The sequence below is a fragment of the Chrysemys picta genome, chromosome 9 (genome assembly GCF_011386835.1).
Source record: "Chrysemys picta bellii isolate R12L10 chromosome 9, ASM1138683v2, whole genome shotgun sequence".
Lineage (NCBI taxonomy): Eukaryota > Metazoa > Chordata > Testudines > Emydidae > Chrysemys > Chrysemys picta.
The window spans coordinates 35,490,126-35,515,337 of NC_088799.1; the positions used below are offsets into that span (position 1 = coordinate 35,490,126).

The 25,212-nt window shown below is 39.2% G+C and overlaps 1 protein-coding gene across 8 annotated transcripts in view; it reads left to right on the forward strand.

Moving 5' to 3' along the window:
- The window catches only part of IRS1 (insulin receptor substrate 1), a 182,952-nt gene that overhangs the window by 78,923 nt on the left and 78,817 nt on the right, over positions 1-25,212 (forward strand). For 4 of the 8 annotated variants that reach the window (XR_010590660.1, XR_010590662.1, XR_010590661.1 and 1 more), the window contains exons 2-3: positions 4,821-5,123; positions 14,926-15,259. The gene's annotated coding sequence lies outside the window, so the exon portion shown is untranslated. Of the gene's footprint in view, positions 1-4,820; positions 5,856-14,925; positions 15,260-25,212 lie in introns of those variants that run through there. The other 4 variants (XR_006175227.2, XR_002888459.3, XM_024103218.3 and 1 more) reach the window with 2 other exon arrangements.

Genomic DNA, 25,212 nt, shown 5'->3' on the forward strand with positions numbered 1-25,212 from the left:
TATAATCCGGGCACCTGCCAAACACAATGCAAAGGAATACAGAACATATGGCAAGTTGAAGGAGCCCCTGAAGTACAACAGGAGAAAATACCATTTTGCATTGGTGGTTGGAACAAGTTTGGATGAAAGGAGTTAAAGTGATGATGGATATTTTCAGAGCAATCTTCATAACTCTCTGCCAGCTGTGTCTTGAGTAGACCTCTCCACCCCCAAGTAACTCCCCATCTCCCCCAATTGGTGCCAGGCTCTTTAAATTTGGGAACTAATAGGTATTCACCATTGGTCAAAATTAAGTTCCTAAACATTATCGGGGGGGGGGAGGGGGGATTCTGAGCTGTGAAAGAATCGAATGCACAGTTTTGTCTCAAGCCAACTATGGAAATGGCAGGACATGAAGGCAATCCTCCATCATTTATTACAGATTGGAGTAATACAACCCATTCCCTGGTAGAGGGAACTCAGGGGCAGTTCCTCATCCTACTATATTTCTAGCCTGGGAGAATTGGGGACAGAGAATGGGCATCTGAATAAGTGTCTACAGGAGCCTATGTTCAAGATGGGATGTTCTCAAGTCTACTTGACAACTATCTACAGAGAGCTTTTCTGTCTTCCAGAAGGAGACTTGTCTTCATATGCTCATTGTATGATCTTACAGCTAATAATCCTACTTGGCACATGGATGCCAGCTTTTTCCACTCTGATCATTAGTGTTTGGTCTGGCAAAGTGCTCCAGGATCTCTTCCAGTCATAATAATGAATAAAGAAACAGGAAATGATCTCATATCACTGCCTGGACAGTTCTGCTAATCAGGGCTCTGTGTTTAGAGAAATCAGATACAGAATGATAGTTTCTGAAGCATCTTAGGATATATTAGGTATATAAGGTACAAAGTCTTGTCTTGGAGGAATGTTAAACAAAAATGAAGGCACCCATGACGAAAAAGCAAGTTGTGCCTTAACAAAAGTCCAGTCCCTATTGAAGCCTATTGGGAATACTAATTTCATGCACAGATAAGCTTCCCTGACAAGAACTCATGTGAGAGAGATCATTAATTCCTGTTTATCCCGTCAATATTTCTGTTGGCTGAGGTGAAGGTCCCATGGTTTTGTTTGCTCCCTCAACTGAGGAACACTGGAAATCCTATTTAAAAAAAAAAAAAAATCAACCTAGCGTAATATCTCCTGATGCCACTGACTCAGAGATCTATCCCAAGGGCCAGTCCTCCATCCAGGGCCAGACAAGCTCATCCTAACAGTCTTGTGTTTTGAAAGAGGTGACATAAACAAAAATTGACACAGGTTATCAACAGTAATAGCCCCTAGAAAGAAGTCTATAAAATGAAAAGTCCAGGGGCTAAATGTGAAGTTAAAGTCGGTTAGAGGAAGCCTGTAGTTCATCCAGGGGGACCTTTTAAATGGGACACACAAGTGTCCAAGTTAAACGGTCTGTTCGCTACATTATGTTCTTATGTTAAGTAAAAGGAGGTTTTCTGCACATCCCAATGTTAAGTGGCTCTCTACGAAGGCTACTCTGATTTCACCCTACAAGGTTGTAGAGCACAATTTTCAACCAGCATTCTGGTTCTTATGGCGCTAACTTGATTGAACTCCTATGAGAAGTATTGTTATATTTCCTGTCTATCAAAATAGTCTTCTCAATAGCTACTACCTTCACCAGGGGTGTCTATGATGTTGGGAGCTCTTTCTGATGAGACCCAGTATTGTCCATTTAATTCAGACACGGTCATCCTCACAAGATGGGAATCATTCCCACAATAAATTCAGTTACTGTGTCACAGAAGTCAAGAAATACTCTAAAGTTTTTAGGTCCTAGTGGTGAAGCACTTCATACGTTCTAATTTATGTGTGTGCGCGCACACGCGCGCACACACACACACACACACAGACCCCACAGATCTAAGGCCCTATTTATGTTATATAGTTATGGCGATATTACAGTGACCTTGAGGAAGCAGGTCTGCTTTCAGTATGGATGTTATCTTTGTTTTTGTTGTGTGTGGAATCAGACCACACACCACAGTTATGCAGTTATAGTATGGGTTATCAGTCTTTCCATTATACAACTTTTTGGGGCAGAAGGGGATAAGGAGTTGATAAGTAGGTCATTTTAAAATCAACTGTCTAGGCTGAAACTTTCCTTAGCAGAGAATCAAATGTTTCTAAATGTTTTTTGTCACTTTTGTGTGTGTTATGTTTTTGTAACGTAGGACGTGTGTAACAGGTTTCAGATACCTACTTTAGAATCCTTGGAACTTGTATAGTTTTTTTTGTTTTTGTTTTTATAAAGAAATTTTGAAGAATGAGACCAAAATAATATGGGCTGTTTGCCTAAATGAACAATACAAATTCTTCAGAAGTAGAATCACTTTACTTATAGGGGATAACTGTTTTTATAGATCTATGGAAAAGTGTTTCAAAGGATGTGTTATAGAGCATCTCTTCATTCCTGTTTCAAAAACAACTGATACACTCAAAAGCTTAATTCAAATGGACAGAGTTCTGAGATCTTGAAAGATTCTCCAGTTAAAGTGGTGGTGTCTTTGCTCCAAACTATTTTACAAGGAAACTGAAGTTGCTTATATGGCTTCACAGTAGTGTGTCAAGATAATTTTCAGGAAATCTTTACAAGAGTATCCTATCCTGTTGTAACCCTGCAGATGTAGAAGGTGTGGTAATAGATCTGAAACTGACCCACGTTACTACTATAAGTATCCTTTTCATGGTGCTTTTCTAAGGAACTACTGAGAGCCAGCTTACATGCATTGAAAGTGTACTACAGTTACTGCTCCATATATTTTTGGCCAGTCATCCTGAGTCACAGAAATTCCTAGATATACAACCTACTCCAGCCTTCACCCTGTTTCACTTTCCCAAAGGGTTTGGTAGCTTATGCACCTAGTCTTCCATAATTACTATTTTCTTCAGAACTGTTGAAGTTTCTGAATGATTTTGCTAGATAATATTTCCCTGTCTCCAGTAAATGCTTTTTCTCTTGTATTAGTTTCTGTGTACAGAAGACTGGGGAGTAACACCCAGAGATTGCACCAGGTTTCTTTACAAAAGAGTCTTGATGGTACTGGTTGTGTTGGGGGAAGCAAGAGAGGATTTTTATAAGTAATGCATGACAGATTTGGGAGTTGAGGTAGATTACAGAAACATTAGATAATAGATATGATATATTGCTTTGACACTGTAAATTGTTTTTATTTATTGAAAATATCTCAAAACAACAAGCTTGACATACGTAGAAAAACTATACATTTCCCTCCCCGTTTCTTCCACTGTGCAGGTTGGAGCATGTGACCATACTACTGAGTACAGTTTGTTCTTGCACTAAATTCATTCAGCTATGCTGGATTAGAGCCAGATATGATATGAAATGAAAAGCAAATCATGCACATTTCACTACTTCTCAGTTTAAATTAGGCAATTTCTTTCTTTGTCACTCGTCCTTTAATAAAGTATGGCATTACTGTCTATTTTTAGGTCCAACATAGTTGAAAGCTGTGAAGCTATGTTAAGCTGTATATAGATATTCTGGTAGGAACATTCCAGTAGATTGCAATATGAGTTCAGGAGAAAGTTGAAAGTAAATGAGAGATCTGTGAGATAATTCTCCAGGGAGTTTTCACAGCATACCACGCATCATTTGCAAGGATAGATTTTCCTTTCATTTGAAGGACCACACAAAGTAAATTCTGTTTCTTGGGAAATGAGAGAGTATAGGACAGAGGAGGCCTTTTCAGTTTTTACTTCAGCGTCCCTATGGGAAGTCTTTATTTGCAGGGTGGAAATATACTGTTACTCTATTTTTTAGGACATAGTTAGTATATGTTATGAAAAATATACACATTTAATAAAATCTGAATCTTTAGCTTATAAATTCTAAGCAGAAAGTAGTGGTGTTATGGAATATTTTTCGCTGGTGGGTGGGTCACTTTGTCAAAGTCTTAGTTTTAATGATGTGATAACCTCCCTACTGAGAGTAGGCTCAGAAGCAGAATTATGGCTGCAACATCCTGTGAGGAGTCAGAGATTGTCTATATGATGCATTAGTCTGCATCAGTGGGATGTAAATTCTAGTCTAGTAGTCCTGGTGCGCTAGGGAGCTTCTAGTGCATGCCACCAGGGTCAGCTTGGGCCAGTTGATGCGTGACATGCTGGGTTATACCAGAATTTATACCCTACTAGTACAGACTAACACCGTGTGGATGAGGCATCAGTCTTCTGTCAGTGATATGAACTATATTTTTAAAAAGATGTCAGTGGATATCACCAATATGTCCTGACTTCTGGCTCCATGGGAATGTTCAAAATTTGCATTTTTATAGTTTTTCATAACTTACTAATGGTCAGTGGTGGGCATGTTGAGTGATGCATGGCACCTTCTTATACAAGAAATTGTGCACCTAGGTAGGCAGGAAAGTAGGGTCAGAAATCTAACCAAAATCTTCCTTGCAGAGAGTACAAAACACCCCAGAAGTATAATGGTCTGGACTTTTTTCTTTGATGTAGAAATTGGTTTCAAGGAATCTAATCAATATAAACACTTTTAATTGTTTTCTTTTTTCCACATGTGAATCTCTCAAATATATTTAAAATATATTCCTGGTTTTCAACATCTTTGATACTTTAGTAATTATTACATGTTTTAGTACAGTTTATGTACGTTGTTCTTTTCTAAGGTTCTAAAGACTGAAGTTTGAATGGCACATGTCATTTTTGTTGTTCAAAGCAGTAATTATAAGCAGTGTGTTTACCAGCCTAAGATGGTTATTTTCTTTCTCTTTCAATTTCAGAATGATGACCTATACAACCTCAGCAAATCCTTCTTTTAACTCATGGGTATCCAGACTATAAATGTTACATGAATCACAACTAGGACCTCACATCCTCCTCCTCGTCCATAGATGGGTATGATGCATCCAGTTCAGTTTGTTTACTTTACACAAACCTCAGGAGTTAGTTGACTGAACTGCACATTCTATGTTGTGCCAAGCAAAAGCACTGTGACACCTGGACAATGAGTCTCTATTACTTCATCCTCTACCATAAGGACTTAGCTGGACACAATGAACTGATGTGCCCACCACTATGTCATGGTGAGAATGGGTATTGTACTAGCACATTTACATGATACATTACATTTCATTTGCTGCTGAAAACCTGTATGACAAATCATCATTGTAAATTATTACATACAAAACTGTTAATGTTGGTTGAAGAGTATTAAATATTTAACATAGGTTTTGATTTATACATGTACTTTTTTTTTTAATTGTAACTTTTCCTACAGCACATCTTTTTTGATGTGGAACTGAGGTATACTATATTCTGTTGTAAACAGAGTGGGGAACCTGCTTAAAACAAGGCTAATAAGAATAGAGTAGGGTACTATTCTTGTTTTAAGATTGTAATTCAGAAAATAATATAATATGAATCATTGGCCCCTGGGCCTTGATTGTACAGTCATATTTACTGATACTATCAGTTGTAAGATAACCCTGATGTTGAGCTAAATTCTTTCCAAAAGAAAAAATAATAATTTTGTACTCCTCTTGTAAAATAGGCTGTATTAACTCAAATGAAGATAAACTTACTGTAGATGGTATTTACAAGTGTCAACTTGAACTCATCTATTGCACAGAAACTTACAAAAAGCAGAAAAAAGAAATCAAAGTCTTCCATTGTATATATTGTTAGGAGAAAAAAGGAAAAAAAGAACCATGGGTGAAGTCTTCAAATCAAAACTCTTCCTGGAATGAAAAATGTGGGTGTTTGTAAATTCTGGAAATCTTTCTATACATAATAAACTAGATACTGTTTTATCTGCTTATTTTTTTCCTGGTAAATTGTCTCAATTGTCTACGCATCCACTCAGACATTCTATTGACATTTTCTTTTTGTGCTACCACAAATGGTGGCAGGTTACCATAGACCTTGCTACTTCAGAGTTCAAATTTCAAGCATAATTAGGTAGTACGCTTTATTAATAGGGAGCATACATCTCTGCGTTACTTCACTAATACTTTTTTCATGTTTCCAGGAAATTATCACTCCTCATTCCACTGAGGTCAATGAAAAAATTCACACAGGCTTCATTGGAAGCAGTGTCTGGACTTCCGTGTTTAGTTTTAAAAAAGTGGCCTAGATAATTTTTTGGAGTTCACTGTGTGCGAAAGAGGCAGTGGGGCAGTGCTGCTTCTGTGGCACTATTCTGTGCCTTTCTCTGATCTGGTGAATTTCCATGAATAGCACCTGCAGGGCTTCACTATTTTGTTGTGGGGTAGAGCAACAGAGGTCAGGCTCTGCTTCTGGATTTCCATGTGAAAAGATGGTCAAGAAATAATATAACTTGAAGCTGTAGTGGTTCGTCCTATGTCCTTTCTGCTGCTTATGTTAAGCAGCTCTAGGCCACTGTCAGTTCAGGAACTGCATTCCCAAGGAGAGACAGGCCATTGGAACAGTAGCTATCTCTGCAGTATGGCCCTTGAGCCACAGGGAATGGGTTTCTTTTCTCATCCTCCTTCAAGATAGGCAGAGTTAGAAGAGTGTGCTGCCTTTGAAATTCTTGCCTTTGCCCACAGAAAGCCTCTCTCCAAAGAAGTTGGTGCCAGAAAAAGGCACGAACCCTTTTCTTTGCCCCTCTCCTATAGAAGACACCAATCTAGTCCCATGGATTTGGTCCATTATTCTTGAAGGGCATTGACATGGTTTTTACTAAAGAAACATTAATGGCTACATCATAAACCACATAAACGTCAGACCAACACTTGTAAACCTAAGTTACCTTTCTTCATTTGTGTTGCACTTTGGAATCCTTCAGCTTTTCTTTACAGATTTAAATTGCAATTAAAACTTGCATGTGTTTTAAAGTAAATGTTTGGCACGCAACTTTGTCTGTTTTAACAAATTAATGAGTGTTCACTGCATTTCATTCAGTTACTGAATACTGGCCAGTACTGCTGTTAAATTAACCTTGATGCCTGAGTATTTCGTGGCCAAAGCACTCTGCATTGTTTCAGATAATTTGCATGCTCTAGCAATTACTCAAATAAATAGGTTGTAGCTACTGTAAGCTACAATGAAGTGTGTTTTTTTAAAAGAAGTATTGAATACCCTTTCTATTACATATATCTATGAACAAAACTTGTGTAAGAGTATTGATTTTTTATTTAATCAGTTTAATTTAAAAATCAGTGTTTTCCATCATATTCGGTGGAAGGGAATGTGTTGGGTGAGAGCACTCTTCCATTCCTGTTCAGTTAACACTGTTATACATAGTGCTAACTTTAATTTATTCTAACTCTTTTTATGTTGGTGCTTTTTTTTCTTAGTAAAAATAAAAATGCCTATTTCAGCAAATATTTATTGAAAAGTCTCATGAAGCAAAATGCATTCATAACAAACTTAAATCTCGTAATATTTTTTTCTCCTTGTTTTTTACACTTGTAAATTCCACAACTTACTTTAAAAAAAAAAATTGGACATCATGAAGGATACCCTATTATATTAAAGCTTATAGACTTTTTCAAGAAATATGGTATCTTGTTGGAATATGCATTCTCTTGTTCTGTCCATTTCTTAAGTTACTAAACTGAACAAATGGGATAAGTTTTACATCAAATTTATTTTCCCTGATTGGTTTGGCTTAGTTTTGCCTTCAATCTTTTTCAAAGAAAAGCTGCCCATATCTAAAGTTTTATCTGACTGGGACAATTACAATTGAGAAGTCCGTTCATATGTGGCTTTAGCAATAGTTTCACACCACCATTAGAGAACGAATGGAACTGAAGCTGGAGAAAGATTGAACTAGTCTCCTGTGGTATTAGCAGCATTTACACCTTATGTTCTGAGGATTGCTGTAGTCAAGCTTAATTTGCTGCTGACTTGGCACATGTACCACGAAACTAAACAAATCCTGATCCTTTTAGTCTTTGACATTAACCTGGTTTGCTAGAATTTTAAATGTCAGATGTCTCAAATAGTGTTCGTGTCTCAAATATTAAACGTTTTCCAATAAAGGCACACTCAGGAACAGGAAGGAAGGTATGTCCATGTTATAGGCAACTTCTAATGCTGCCTTCTGTCCGTTACAATAGTAGACTATTGGAGAATCTTGCTTTCAGCTCAATTTTGTCTGAAAAGACAGTTCAGTCTTTCTCCTAATAATTGACATCCTTTAGAATACAATAGAATATCAATTGAAATGTATTAAATATTTTTGAATCTTTTTTTACATTTTCAAAGATATTGATTTCTGTTACAACACAGAATACAAAGTGTACAGTGCTCACTTTATATTTTTATTACAAATATTTGCACTATAAAAATGATAAACAAAAGAAATAGTATTTTTCAATTCACCTCATACAAATACTGTAGTGCAATCTCTTTATTGTGAAAGTGTAATTTACAAATGCAGATTATTTTTTGTTACATAATTGCACTCAAAAACAAAACCATGTAAAACTTTAGACCCTACAATTCCACTCAGTCCTAATTTTTGTTCAGCCAATCGCTAAGACAAACAAGTTTGTTTACATTTACAGGAGATAATGCTGACTGCTTCTTATTTACAGTGTCACCTGAAAGTGAGAACAGGTGTTCACATGGCACTTTTATAGCCGGCGTTGCAAGGTATTTACGTGCCGGATATGCTAAACATTCATATGCCCCTTCCATGCTTTGGCCACCATTCCAGAGGACATGCTTCCATGCTGATAATGCTTTTTTGGTTTGTTTTTTGTTTTGTTTTTAAACAAGTGTTAAATTTGTGACTTAACTCCTTGGGGGATGATTGTATGTCTCCTGTTCTGTTTTACCCACATTCTGCCATATATTTCATGTTATAGTGGTCTTGGATGATGACCCTGCACATGTTCATTTTAAGAACACTTTCACTGCAGATTTGACAAAACGCAAAGAAGGTACCAATGTGAGATTTCTACTGATAGATACAGCACTCGACCCAAGGTTTAAGAATCTGAAGTGCCTTCCAAAATCTGAGAGGGATGAGGTACAGAGTATGCTTTCAGAAGTCTTAAAAAAACAACACTCTGATATGGAAACTACAGAACCTGAACCATCAAAAAAAGAAAATCAACCTTCTGCTGGTGGCATCTGACTCAGATGATGAAAATGAACATGCGTTGGTCCGCTCTGCTTTGGATTGTTATCGAGCAGAACCCATCATCAGCATGGACACATGTCTTCTGGAATGGTGGTTGAAGCTTGAAGGGACATATGAATCTTTAGCGCATCTGGCACGTAAAACCTTGCTATGCCGGCTACAACAATGCCTTGCGAATGCCAGTTCTCACTTTCAGTTGACGCTGTAAACAAGACGCGGGCAGCATTATCTCCTGCAAATTGTAACCAAACTTGTTTGTCTGAGCAATTGGCTGAACAAGAAGTAGGACTGAGTGGACTTGTAGCTTCTAAAGTTTTATATTTTATTTTTGAATGCAATTTGTTATACATAATTCTACATTTGTGAGTTCAACTTTCATTATGAAGATATTGCACTACAGTACTTATATTAGGTGAATTGAAATACTATTTCTTTTGTTTTTTGCAGTGTAAATATTTGTAATAAAAAATAAATATAAAGTGAGCATTGCAACTTTATATTCTGTATTGTAATTGAAATCAATATATTTGAAAATGTAGAAAACATCCAAAAATATTTAAATAAATGGTATTCTATTATTGTTTAACGGTGCGATTAATCGCACAATTAATTTTTTTAATCGCTTGACAGCCCTAGTTTGCTTTTGGAATGTTTAGCTTTTTCAGTGGACTAATTTCAAATAAAAGAACCTAATAAAATATTTGTTTAGTTTTAAGGCATTAATAATTTACTATAAAGTGTCACTAGTGTTTTAACCACTTCCTACAGAGGAATGATACTGAAGCCAGTGATTTTATGTCATGTAGCAAGGGACATCATGTTCTCTAAAACTACAACTTGTGCAGGATATCCTCAGTCTTATCTCCTTAGCTGTAGCCTGGTGGAGTTCCCTTAGCTATCAAGCTTTTTGATTCCTGAAGTCAGTTGTAGTAAGGTAAAGCACAGATCAAGTCCCCTGCTGCACACACCTATTGAGTATAAATGCTGCTTTCCAAATGTTTCAGTTGGTTTCTTTTTGACTATGGTCATCAAAGGAGGTTCCTGCAGGATCTAGTGCTACAACAGGCTATTGTTCCAGCTCTCTTTCACATCCCAGCAATACTCATTAGATATCCTTTCTTGGTTCCTTCCAGTCCTGCTTTTCAGCCCAGGTATGTTTCAGCAGTTCTAAATCTGAGCCCTTTGCTTTCAGTGCATCTCTGTGAGACTTTAGTGCCTGTCTCTTTTTGTGATTGAAACTCATTTCTGTGTTGTATTTATAGTTTGCTTGTGTGGAAGAAAACCGTCTTCACTCTCAGGTTGGTTGCAACAAGTCAGAGACCGTTTATTTTCCTGACACTTGCAAGGGGAGAGTACACACGGGCAGGGGTTCCCTCCCCTCCCCCTTCCCTCCCTCCCAGGCAGGTCTCCGTTAGATAAACAATTAGGGCAAGCGTTTACACCTTTTGTTACAGACAATAATGATCAAAAACTGCATCTTGTTTATACATATGCCTTCCTGATATCTCACTTTTTCTCATTAATTTCTGCCACAGTCTACATTCCATTCTTCTCTCATAGACTTTAAGGTCAGAAGGGACCATTATGATCATCTAGTCTGACCTCCTGCACAACACAGGCCACAGAATCTCACCCACCCATTCCTGTAACAAACCCCTAACCTATGTTTGAGTTATTGAAGTCCTCAAATCGTGGTTTAAAGACCTCAAGGTGCAGAGAATCCTCCAGCAAGTGACCCGTGCCCCATGCTGCAGAGGAAGGCGAAAAACCTCGAGGGCCTCTGCCAATCTGCCCTGGAGGAAAATTCCTTCCTGACCCCAAATATGGTGATCAGTTAAACTCTGAGCATGTGGGCAAGACTCACCAGCCAGCACTCAGGAAAGAATTCTCTGTAGTAACTCAGATTCCACCCTATCTAACATCCCATCACAGATCATTGTGCATATTTACCCGCTAATAATTTAAGATCAATTAATTGCCAAAATTAGGCTATCCCATCATACCATCCCCTACATAAATTTATCAAGCTTAGTCTTGAAGCTAGATATGCCAGATTATCTAACACAAGGACAAAAAACAGTATCTCTTACAGTTTTTTGTTCCACTTGCTTTCTACTTGCCTAAGCCCTGCCTGAAATCTCATGTTGTTAGAGCTAGTGTTAGCCTGACTCTTACTTTATTCCTAAAAGTTAAGATATCTGCGTTCAGATTTCCTTTATCCTTTTCTCTGCTTCCACACTTGGCATGTTTGCATAGGAGGCAGTTTTGTAGACTAAGACCATGGAAGCAAGTAATACAGGGACTCTCATACCACCAAGTAATAGATTATTTTGATCTTGGCTGATCATGAATGCACTTTAGGAACAATTTGTAGCTAGAAGTGCCTGGCAGGAGGAACACAGTTGCAGACAATTGGTTTGTAACCAATCCTTGTAAGAAGTTTCTGGATCAGAACATGAGGGACCAGATTTTCTTACAGTGTGAGACACTGCTTCCATCTCACTTGCGCAGAAAGCTATCAAAAGGAGGTAGCAAGGGCTGCCTTCTCCATCCACTGGTGAAGGAGAGTTCTGTGTGCCTTTCTACCAGCCCTTCTGGTAGCAAAGGCCTTAGCAAAGCCCAGGATTGAAAGATGTTCAATAATCTAACTGCCCTGTACTGGTCCAGACAGGTATGATTCTCATCTGAGTTTTGTTGAGCCAGGTTGATGCAATCAGGCTGAAAATCTAACCTCAGCTCATCACTTGAAACCACAGCTTCTTCGATGGGGTCTCTGAGCAGGTGCCTTTTGTCCCCCTGCTATTTTATAAGCCATCTGCCAGATAGCCATACAATTTCATGTTACTTCCCCTCTTCATACTTTCTTCCAGCTTGTTAGAAAGATCTATGCTTTTGACATTGGGGTCCGCCCCCATTGGTCAAGCATTCTCCATTGTCTATGTGCTCTCTGAGATATCTCCATTGTATACAGTTCCTGGGATAGTGGATTCTCTTTAATGGGCCATCAGCATGTATGGCTACTCCATTGTTTGTACTTGAAAGGCTAGTTGTGAGTGTTCCCAACCTCTCAACATATTTTAGTAATACACAAGTAGCAAAACTTCACAACGGCACATACAATGATAGCTCATGCAACCCAACAGGATATTAATGTTCAACAAATCAAGACTTTCAAAATGATACCTCACAAGGCATAGTTTTTACAAAACATATAATTATATGACAGTGATGAATATGGGAGTTCCAGGGTGTTGCTCTGTGGAATAGAGAGCCACAAGGTGTTCTCCTCAAAGCCATTTCCTTTTGTCAATTCATAGCAAAACATGCAATTCCAGTTTGGGTCTCAGACAACTTAAACTCCATGTTGATTTAGCAGACTGATCTGAGTTTTAATTTAAATAGCTCTTCCCATTTTATATTTGCTTCATCCAGTCCAAAAATGTGTGTGCAAAGATAAATACAGCCACATTCTCAGCATATCAAAAGTATGAGAGCCCCAAAGTGGTCTCCTTACATACTAATGCACTGTATTCAGAAAGAAAAATGTCACAGCTAGCTGCTTCCTAAACATGGACCTGATCGGCTGTGCAACTGTCATGCATTGCATCCCCTTTTTGTTAGTTTTTGCTTTTACAACAGTTTTCACTCATTTCAAGCAGAAGCTGGGGTGTAAGGAAAAAACTTCCTATTCAAAGACAAGTATCTGCAAAAATAGCAAAGGCAACATAGCAAATATTTGTAATTTTTAATATGTTTACTACTTCTAAGTTTTTCACCTGGCAAAAGTCCACTCTTCCCATACATCAGTTACAAATCAATTCTGTATAAATAAAACTAGATTAAAAAATCTGTAGAAGCATTGTGCAAGAGACCAGTTGGAAATGCATCGTTTTCTGCAGGTCATGATACTGGTTAGCTCCCCTTCCTTCAATTTGGATGCAACACCCTTTAGCTGCCTACAAATAATGTACAGTAGAACCTCAGAGTTACCAACACCACAGTTACGAACTGACTGGTTAACCGCACACTTCATTTGTTATTCTCCGACACTATAGTTTTGTGACATCACACTCTATTGCTATATACTGATATCACAAATTCTGTGTTTTGATGTCACTGTATGTGTGTGAAGACAGGCAAGGAAACAGTGATGAAAGATGAATGAATATAGTTCCTCATGTGATCTACTAAAGCTGAGTGTGAAAGTTCCTCTTCTGGGGCCTTCCTAACCTCAGTGTTTCATCCAGGAATCAGTGGTTCTACTTCCATATTCTTTTCAGGACCTTCTTTTCAAGATAATAAATTATTTACACTTTTGAACCCAATATCAATACATTTCTAAATGATTTTCAGTTAATGTTGTTATATAATTGAAATAATATCAAAGGTCAAGTATTGGGAACATCTAACCCCCGCAGCTTTACCTTGTGCTTGTGGCATTCCCTTCAGTAAGTTTCCTAATCAAAACTGCTCTCCTCTTTGTCCACTTGTCATTTTTTTAACAGTAAAACTGAAGGAAAAAGGCACAATATTTATAAGCTAATATTAATATATTGTACCATTTTAGCATATGTGACTGAATTTTGACCAATTCAATTTAATGTTTTGAGTTCTTATTCTTAAAATTTTGGGAATGAAGTGGATGGAGACAGCCAACAAAATATGCCTTATTCTTCATTTTGAAATCAGTACAGGGCCAGATTGAAGCATAGAGCTATAAACCTGTCCCCCAGGCCCAAGCTCCTGGAGTTCCGTGGTCGGGTTAGGATTTCAGCTTTCATTTTAAAAAAAGCCCCAAAACCCAAGGCAAGTTTCTTGCTCTCATGGTTGTGGAAAAAACCTTGAAAACAGGACCAGAATATGACACAGTGATGCCTGCCTGAGTCTGCAGACAGCATGAAGCAGTGACTTTGAGAGGTATGAGTTGCCCCATCCATCTTAAATGGGTTGTTCTCAGGGAAGTCCTGCTACTATCGTCCCAGCACAGGATGCTTGGGTGAGGGCTGCTTTCCAGCTCTTCTGGGCTGGTGTCAAGCAGAGACCCCCACACAGCCGAGTCTTTGGCTTAGCTGGGTGGTGACTGAGTCCAACCTACTGTATGTAGGACAGACCCTAACCCAGTTGAAGGAAGGAGAAGGCCCAGCTTTTCCCAAAGAAGAGTGGCGATGAGTGCCCTCTGTGAGTGAGCAGAGCCACCTAAGGATGAGGGCTTGTGCTCCCGAGGCACAGAGGCAAGGCCATGGGGAGCTCCAGGTGTGGTGTGCATAGAGCCCTAGATCACCTTAATCCTATCATGAACCAGTATTTTCAAGTCATTATGTTTGTGCATGTACAGCAGTGTTTGTGTTAATTATTAAGCCCTTTGAACATCTGTGTCAGTGAATGTATCATGGGGTTAGCAGGGGAGATTATATCAAATGTATTTAAAATGGATTGCTGATTTTCAGCATTTCTAGTTTGATTTCTTGCTTAGTATTGAATATTAAACTCCCTAAAATCAAAAGACTGTCCTGGCAGTGATCATATTAGCAACTTATTTCTTTGCCAACACAGTTTCTTATACCTGGGCACTCGCTGGTATATGTGGTGTTTGACATGGAAGCTCACTCCACCGCAAGGCAGCTAGGATTTCCTTCTTTCCCTTTTTGAATTCTGATGTTAGGCTGCCTGTTCTCCATAACACAGAGCTGTAGAGAATGAAAATTTCTTCTCAAACTGTGGGGGGCTTCAGGTGTATTAGATTTTCAATAACAAATCTATTTTACTTTTAGGCCAGCCCGCAGACTCTGTGCTGAGTTTGTGTTCCTTCCAGCTCCCTCGGAGTGGGTGGATCAGTGCAGCCCAGCCCAGCCCAGCCTGCCATTTACTACATCATCTTCTGGCTTTCCTCAGCTGCACAGCAGAACAGTCTAGCTCAGCCTGCCAGCCTGCCTGTGCCAGTACACCTCCTGCGTTCATTCCAGCTCCCTCAGAGTGTTTGAGTGTCCTCCTCCAGCCTGCCGTTTCACTCCCCTTCCGCTGGCTTCTCTCGGTAATTCAGCATAGAGGTCTATCCCCTAACGCCAGCCTTTCTGCCATCCAGATAGTGGGGTCCTGCAGGAACAGGTAAGCTGGAATTTAATTTCTCCACCGTTCCCATGTACGTGTTAGAGGAGCCTAGCTTAGGCTGCTGCCTTGTTGAGCTCATCAGCGGTTCTTCAAAGAGTAATGCAGAATGTTCTGGTAGCTCAGACCACCAGCCTCTCAGTCCCTGTAGACAAATCAAATGGCTGTAATCTGTGGTAAAAGATCAGTATTAGGGAGAAAAGTGCCTTAGATGTGACATAGACTCTGTTCCCATACCTCTTATAGCTACCTGCACGCAGAGCATTTTACATTAGAGTACTAAACTGGGACTCGAGAACTCTGCCTTCCGCTCCTGGCTCAACCATAAATGTCTTTGTGATCTTGGTCTATTCATTGAATCTCTCTGTCTTGTTCTCTACTGTGAAAAGACAATAATACTTTCCAACTCCACTGGGCGTTCTATGAGGATAGATTAATTAAGGTGTGTGAGGGGATCAGATACAGCAGTGATAAGTGCTATAGAAAAACCTATAAACAAAAACCATAAGTTTCTTTAACAACAGTGCTGTTGTCCAGCTGTTCTAGTCTCCTATGATTTGTGCCCCTTTAATGTGGTCTTGTCCTGGGCCAGCACCCTCAGTTACCTGAAGGTTCAATCCTCTGCCCTTGTGGTTATTAATCCAAGAATGTTGGTATCACCCTTCTCTTCACCTCTTCTGTTTCTTCATAGCAGAAGTGAGACTGCCAGGAACTGTAGCACTTCAATCTGGTTCTGCAGGCTGTCTCTAAAGCTCCTTTTTTAAAAATCCTTGTAAGGAAAGGAGGTTGCTTAAGTTCCATTGAGCTGATCTTTACTGCACTGAAGTCCAGAGATTTTAAGCAAGTGCTTAAGGCAACCCAGTTCTGAATAGGTATAGATTTAAGCACATGCTTAAGTGCTTTCCTGATGACGGCTTCTGGTTGCTGCTTTTCCTTCTTTTTAGGAATTACCTGAGCTAGGGGAATAAGTGAGCTGTGTGCTCTGTCAGCTGAAGAGCTTCAAACTTTCAATCTTCAAAACTTCCTTGAAAAGGTGGCACTGTTCTTGGTCTTCATGTTTTGACTTTCTATGCAGCCAAAATAAAAGCAAGTTCCACTTAAACTAATATAGCACCCTCCCCACTTCTTCCATGAACCTTATGTTAGACACCTTACCAGTGATCATTTCATATCTCCCCCTCCTAGAACTGTTTTATCCCATGTTTTGTCTTGTATGTTATGATCCCATTCTGTGAAGCACTGAGCACCTCAAAACTCTCTCATTGACTTTAACAAGAGTGGAAGATGTTTGGGGCTTTGTAGCAACCGGACCTTTGCAACAAAAGCTGCATGCTGAAGGCAAAAGGAGTTTCCCTCAGACTTTAGTGAGAGGTGAACTGAGTCCTTTGTTGTAAATTCTGTGGAGTAGGGACACTCTCATTTCTGTTTTGTTAAACACCTTGCTAGCTTATAGTGCCATGTAATTGTTTCTTAATAAAAACCCCCATCAATCTGTAAAATAGTCACAAATCCTTGTTAAGTAAATAACCTCACAATAACAGCTCTGGTGTTAATACATTGTCTTAAGTGTTATTTAAGCAAGATGTTTCTCACATTTGACATTAATATAAGCTGATGCTGAATAGACTAAATCTTTTAAGAAGCGCCATGATCAGCATGGTTCAGTATTCGTTGTTTGGTTTTTTAACCACTTAATAAGTTTCTTCCTGTTCATGTGGATAATCATTTAAAAAACCGTATTGTCGATGAAAGATCTCTGGTTACTCACATTGTAATAATTAGTTGATTAGGTGGACTTTACTGTATTCACATCTGATTTTGGGTAGACATTGCTAAGGGGGTCTTGTCAAGAAGGTTGCAGTTATTACAGCCCCATCTGGAGTGATTGATTAGGGTGCTGAAATGCTCTATTAAGAAAACGCAGTGATTATAGAGATGATTTCTTTTTTAATCCATGATCAGTTCCTAAATACAGCAGTTAAACCATGCATAACTTTAATCAAATAGTGATACCTTTTTTTTTAAAAAAAAAAAAGGTGTTTCAATGGCTGTACTATAATGAGAAGGATACAAGAATTGAGACTCAATCAAAACATTAAATTAAAAGCCTTACGTGCTGTAATCTTTCCTTTATCATTTTTGGTAGCCGTTGAAAGGCTTGCATTATTTCCTCACAGCTCTTTCTCAAAGCCAAAATTTACCCAAGCATCGGGCTTAATATAGTAGATAAACTACACCCTTTGGTTTCTTTCCCATTATATCTAAGGAGAAAGTTTCTGTCTTTCCTTTATCTATATACCGGAATATAACTCCGTAATGTACTCTTACTGTACCTATCTGATAGATATGATGGGAATAAAGGGAGGAACAGCCAGCTTCCACAGCTACATTATGTCTCCTAAGTCAAATCGCTCTGTTCATCCTTATGTATTATACTGGCAAATGCTCAAAAACAAAATTGTTGGAAATCTTTAAGGCCATGCTTTGAGAAATAGATCTGAACATCCATTAATACTTTAATCTTCCGCAGAGAAAAGAAAGGTCAGGAGAGTTAAAAATATGAACTCTGATTTTGGTGCAGCAAAATTCAGTATTTCCATATGATCAGAATTTCAATAATTTATTCTTACACCTCTGCCACCACCAAAGTAATCTGGACAACGTACAACAGAAAGAAACCAAATACAGTAGCATATGTCACATCTTCTTAAAATACTAATGAGTGGGTCTAATTTAAAAAAGGAATTGAAAGGGAGGGGCCGCGGATACAGTTTGAAAATACTTTTAACAGCAGAAACAAAGCTTTAAGATGGTTAGTCTTTTTTTAAATGGGGATGTTCAAAATGAGGCTGACTACTTCAGATGCAATGATGAGAGCCTTAAATGATGGGTTGTGTGCAAATCTGGAAACACAATGGGCTAAAGGAGCAGGTGCATGAGGTCTAATGGCCCTTAAGGTTTTAAATAAAATAGTCATAACTGAAATCAGTGTGCCATTTTAGAGTCAAAGACACCGTGGGAGAGGTAATATCTTTTATTGGACCAACATCTGTTGGTGAGAGAGACAAGCTTTTGAGCTTACACAGAGCGCTTCTTCAGGTCTGGGAAACATACTCAAACTACATCTACATTACAGCACTTACAGCAATGCAGATGTAGCACTTGTGGTAGAGATGCTCTAAACTGATGGGAGAGAGCTCTCCTGTAGGCCTAATAACTACTGCCTCTGTGAGAGGCGGTAACTATGTCGATGGGGAAACTCTCCTGCCAACATAGCACTGCCTACACTGGTGCGTAGGTCAGTATAATTTACGTTGCTCAAGGGTGTGCATAAGTCACCCCCCTGAGTGACGTAAGTTATATTGAAGTAATCTGTAGTGCAATGGTTCTCAACCAGGGCTACTTGTACCACTGGGGATACGCAGAAGTCTTCCAGGGGGCACGTCAGCTCATCTAGATAATTGCCTAGTTTTAAAATAAGCTACATAAAAAGCGCTAGCGAAGTCAGTAAAAACTAAAATTTCATGCAGACAGTGACTTGTTTATACTGCTCTATATACTATATGCAGAAATGTAAGTGCAATATTTTATATTCCAGTTGATTTTTTTATAATTGTTAAAAAAAAATTTAGTAATACGTGCTGTGACACTTTTGTATTTTTAGGTCTGATTTTGTAAGTGAGGTGTAACTTGGGGGAATAAAAGACAAATCAGATTCCTGAAGGGGGTACAGTTGTCTGGAAAGGTTAAGAGCTACTGAAATAGTGAGATAGGGTCTCAGAGTGTCACAGCTAAATACAAAATGGAACAAATGGTTTAGCGTAAGAAGTTAACACACATTCAAGCTGAAATGGCCCATTAACACCCCTCCAGTCGTAGGGAGGAAAGGAAGAGGGGAAAGCAATGGGGGAGGGTTATTAGTCGGTTATAGATTGTTGTAATAAGCCATACATCCAGTGTGTCTGTTCAGTCTATGCTTTTAGTATCTAGCAAAGTTATGAATTTAAGCTTCCAGGCTCGTCTTTTGAAAGTCTTGTGCAGGTTTCCTTTAAGGGTCAGGACTGGTAGGTCAGATATAGAGTTATCACTTTGGGAAAAGTTTTCACCCACACGGGTGATATGGGGTGTTTTTGTCTTTTCTCATTTTCCTGGCTGAGTTCATTTGAGAGAATAGTGATTGGTTTCACCCACATAGTTGCTAGTGGAGCGTTTAGTGCGCTGGATGAGGTACACCACCTGTTGTCATATGCATGTGTAGGACCCGTGGATCTTGAAAGGTGTGGTACGGGGGAGGGTGGGTGGGTGTTGATCATTGTAGCAGTGGAGATATTTCTGCAGGTTTTGCATCTGTTGTTTTGCCAGGGTCTGGTGCTGCTTTGAGTTGGTGGGTCCTGGTCTGTAGGGAACTTGCTTCTGATGATGAGATTGAAGAGGTTGGGGGCTGTTTGAAGGCCAGAAGAGGGGTTTCGGAAAAGATTTTAGAGTTCAGACAGTTTAAAAAATGGTAGTCAGATATAACGATGACTCAACCCATTAAGTAACTGAACTGCTGACTGAACAAGCTGCAAATAATGGAGCAACTGTTCATGGGTTGGACATGCATCGTTATGAGGTGGTCAGACACTGTGCTTGTACAATCTAGACAGCCTGAGCCAGGTCCTGTGCCCATTCTAGTAAATGACAACATTCCTATTGCTTTTAAGGAACAGAATCAGGCCCTAATGAAGCCAGCCATGAATCTGATACAAGATTGCTTGGCTTTTCAAATATAGTTACACTTTTGTAAATGTTCTCAAGGATTACTTCATTTCTGTAAAGTTTCTGCTGCAAAAGCCCAAAATGACTCTGCATCTGCACAGATAATCCTACCTTTGTAATTGAAATGATGTGTCCTTAATTTAAAACAACACAAACAAACAAACAAACAAAAAAAGGATTTCCAGCTGCATGCTTTCATTTGCATTGAAACTGAACTTTATCAAGGCCTATGTACTTTTGGGAAAGTTCTGGATTGGGAGTAAAATTAGAGAGGAATTCTGGCAACTCAATCCTTACTTTCAGATCCAGTTAACATAATTACAGTTTTGCTACTGGCCAGTAGCACTGCTTTTGATATCATCAAAGCATTCTTGTAAAACATTTTGAATTGCTCCCAGTGACCATTTCTGTGGTCAGTATATAGCACTCTTAATGCACATACCGAACCATGCCTTGTACAAAGAGCTATGAAGATTTTACATATAAACAGCAGTATAGATCCACATGAACTACCAACATACCAAACAGCTTTGTTGTAAACAGCATACAATTTGAAATTTTTACATCTTGGCACCTATTGTGCAAATATCTTTCAAATAATGTTGGGACTCTGTAGTCTATAGCTTTGCTGCTGTAATCTATCACATCAAATAATACATTTTGAGGGGGCTGTGCCAAAAGCATTGGTGAATCAGTGACCAATGAACAGTCACTTGACTTTGATCAGTTGCATTGCTAAGATGACGGAGAAAAAAGCTAGAAAGAAAGCTGTAACAATACAGTCTGCCTACAAATATGACAAACTATAACTTCTAGGAAATAAATTGATTTGTTTCTGGGACACATCTGCTTAGTTTTCTAGTACAGTGCAATTTATGTAAAGAAATTGACCTGTTTGAAAGACAAGATTAAACCAATTGTGATGTAGTTTAACCACTCATAGATACATACCTATTACTTTCATTTCATTTGTTTCTGGTAGCACTCAAAATGTACTGGGTGTTTTCAAGAGCTTTAAAAAGGAAAAAATAACAGTCAAAGAGAGAGATGGTAGGAGGAAAAGGTAATAACAAATAAGTAAGTAGGGCCAAGTCTTGATAATAAAATGTTTGTGTAATTGAGTGGGGTGTGGGTGTGGGTGTAATACACATGCACTGGAATACCAAAACCTACTTGGTCTGCTGGAATGCTTTCCTTGTTCAAATCCTTCCTGAAGGACTCTGTCTGCTGTGGTGATATCTCAGGAACATTAGCATATATGCCTGTTAGATATTTTCATATTAGTGAATTGTGTGACATGGGACTGTTTGCATGGTGAAATACATAGTTTTGCTTTATAGCACAGTAGTAAGAAATATGCTGTTACTGAACATGTTGGAGATGTACAGGACGTAGGGGCAAAGTGTCAGAGAAAGCGGTGAATAGGGATTGTTGTGGGTGTGGCTGCCCTGTAGCGCCCTTTGCTGATCTAATGTGGTGTTCCAGGCACTTGCTTGCTCTCTCCCTTCTCTCAGGGTCCCTTAAGAACGCTATATAGTCCAAGTCCAAAAAGATTTCAGACAAAATTCCCCCATTGCAATTCTACTATTAAATCCCAAAATAAACTTGCAATAAAGGCTCTCCCTTTGCACTCGTGGGTTGCACAACCCTCCTCTTTGGGGACTACGGTCACTAGGATTTCCTCTTTCTTAGGAGAGTTCTGCTCTCTCTCTCTTTGAGCCCTGATGACCTTTTATCAGGCCCAAGTGCTGGTTGTTCAATTAACTACCTAGATGGCCTCCTTGAATTAGTTCATCAAGGGTAGCTTGGGCCTAGACACCCTTAAATGGGTCAGCAACCCTGTGACAGGGATGATTGGAGATTAAAGTATGTTAACCAGTTTCACCCAGAACGGCTTTTGTGCAGTGAAACTATTTGTATGAAGATTAGGCAGACTCATATCTCTGTTACATCAATGTAAATTTGGAATAAACTCTGCTGAAATTGAGTTATTCTGGATTTACGCCAGTTCAAGTGAGATCAGAATCTGCCTCCCTCCCCATAGAAAGCTGCCAAGTAGATAATCCCTTGGCACTGGTGTTTGAAATGAGGGAGATCTAATTCTGAAGAAAAGTGTGCAGATAAATCTGCCTACCTGTTTGTATCACATTTGAAGTATTTCTCGGAAAAATCCTTAATACTGTATTTCAAGTACATTTACGACACAAGACTTGCACGGAAATTCTAAATTAATAAATCAAGTGTTTACATTTAACTGTAGGCATTTATTTTTAATTTGTATCACATATTCATAATACCAAGCGTAACAAAAAGGATTATAATGAAGTTTTACACAGATGGGCATCAGGTTTCAGTAGCCTTGTAGCAGAACATTCTGATTAGGGTGACCAAATAGAAAGTGTGTCAAATCAGGACACTTCTTTTTTTGGGGGAATAGAAGAGGGAGGGATAGTTGTGTATGTAAGATTACAAAAAATTAAAAATAGAATGTGCACATAGGCCTACCTTGTACTGTAGGGCTACTTGAAAGAGTCCGAGCCCTGCAGTGCAAGGCTGATTGAGCTCCGTCAGCCCCGTGAAAAATCAGGACAAATGACGTCCCAACAGTACTTTGATCAGGATGGGGGACAAAGCCTCTAAGATCAGGACAATCCTGATTTTATCGGGACATCTGGTCACCCTAATTCTAATTGAGCTCTGCATGTGGGATCTAACTTTTAAATGCTGCCTTTCCTCTAGTTCTTTTCCAGCAAGTGCCTACGCATCTTTTGTCTTTAGCAACCAGTATTTGGATTGGAGGGGAATAAATGTAGCTATTTTATACCCATACTTCTCAATGATGCATGATGAAAAAATGATAGCATAGCATTACGTCCCTTTCTCTTCCCGTTTGAGCATTGCCCCTATCTACCGAGTATCACTTCATGATCACGTTAACACAAACAGAAACCATTTAGGGGGTTTTTAGAGTTGTGAATTACTGTAGGATACAGAGTATCTTGGTTATTTATTTCACACTTTCAGAAGTGAGCGGCCTGTTTTTCAAAGGTGCTGAGCAGTGCAGTTCCCATTGTCTTAATTGGGATCTGTAGTTGGCCAGCATCTCTGCAAATCAGCCTAACTTTAGGTACTCAGGTTTGAAATTGGTGATTTATATGTATTCCTGGTCTTGAGATACTTAGCACACTTCTGGGTGCTCAGTAAATAACTAAAATAATAAGAACACTGTCTACATACATACCAATCTCTGAAAAATAGCGCTGTTTGAATGAAATATGGTGAATCATTTTGTAACTTATTGTTGATTATAGATTGCATAGTGTAATGCTGCCTTTTTTTCTTTTAAAGAAGATGGTGCTGATAATCAAATGGTTTCCCTCCATCCAGGAGGTACAAATTATTGCTTGGTAAGAACTGGCACCTTTAAGTTATCGAAAGATCTTTTTAAAAATGATTTGTATACAGTCAGGACTGAGCCAGTAACTTTATGAAATGGTGGGGGTCTGAGTGTTAACTGTCCTTGAGAGTTATGATCATTTAAGCTTCTATTCTCTAGTGCTGATCACTTCTAGGCCAATTATTACTCTTTGTGCCTTGTATAATATTTCCTATTGGAACTGTTGCATTCTTTGTAGGTTCTACTTGTTTCTCCTTTAGGATCTGTAGCAGATTGGCAGTCCAATTTTGACACTCTGGCACAGCAAGTCCTTCAGTGCCTAACTTTGTGCTCCTTTGGGTGACGTATCAGCTTTGGCTTTTCCCTCAGTGACACATTCTGTCCTTCATCAAAATAATTTGGAATGTGCTAGGATTAAATAAATGGTATGTATTGAAATACCAACCTGCCAAGCTAACCACACTTAAGTTTGCCAAACCAAACACGATCTTTGGAAATTTGCCTCAGCCTTGACGTCTGTCTTTGATAGGATAGGGCTGGCTCCAGGGAGAAGAGGCTGCTCAAGAAGACACAGACTCAGAGATCCCATTCCTGGAGCAACAGAAAGCAGACTTTGTTTTGCAAATTCAAACTTTGGGTCAGTGTTATGGGCTACAGCTGAATTTCCACATCTCTGGGTTTGCTAATCCCTGTTACTCACCAATGATTTATCATAGTCCCACCATTTCTAGACTATTTTTAAAAGATTATCTCAAGATGATTCTTGTAATTTATAAAATATTTTTTCCTCATTGCTATTTATAATATCTCCTTAGATACTTCAGATCGAAATCTATTTCCTGGCAGAAGACTCTCCCTCCATCGTACAAGCTAGTTTTGTAGCATATATATAGTGAGATTTGAGCTGCCTGTTGGCATTGTGGTGTATTGGGGTTTTATTTTTAAGAAGCATTAAAGCATTTAAAGTAATAGAAAGAAAACCCACATACACAGAATATTACAAGAAGAGGCTGTTAGGGGGAGGAGGAAAGGTGCTAGGTAAGCTAATTTGGGGTCTACCAACCTTGAGAGTGAGCCTTCCCAAACTTTAACAGCAGCTAAAGAACTATGGGTCCCCTGCACCCATCTGTGAATGGACCATTGCCTGTGCCCATGAGAGGGGGTCATTGCTCTACTGTGACACTTGCCCCACTTCCCCAGGAATCATAGAATCATAGAATATCAGAGTTGGAAGGGACCTCAAGAGGTCATCTAGTCCAACCCCCTGCTCAAAGCAGGACCAATTCCCAGCTAAATCATCCCAGCCAGGGCTTTGTCAAGCCGGGCCTTAAAAACCTCCAAGGAAGGAGACTCCACCACCTCCCTAGGTAACGCATTCCAGTGTTTCACCACCCTCCTAGTGAAATAGTTTTTCCTGATATCCAACCTGGACCTCCCCCACCGCAACTTGAGACCATTGCTCCTTGTTCTGTCATCTGCCACCACTGAGAACAGCCGAGCTCCATCCTCTTTGGAACCCCCCTTCAGGTAGTTGAAGGCTACTATCAAATCCCCCCTCATTCTTCTCTTCTGGAGACTAAACAATCCCAGTTCTCTCAGCCTCTCCTCATAAGTCATGTGCTCCAGACCCCTAATCATTTTTGTGCCCTCCGCTGGACTCTTTCCAATTTTTCCACATCCTTCTTGTAGTGTGGGGCCCAAAACTGGACACAGTATTCCAGATGAGGCCTCACCAATGTCGAATAAAGGGGAACGATCACGTTCCTCGATCTGCTGGCAATGCCCCTACTTATACAGC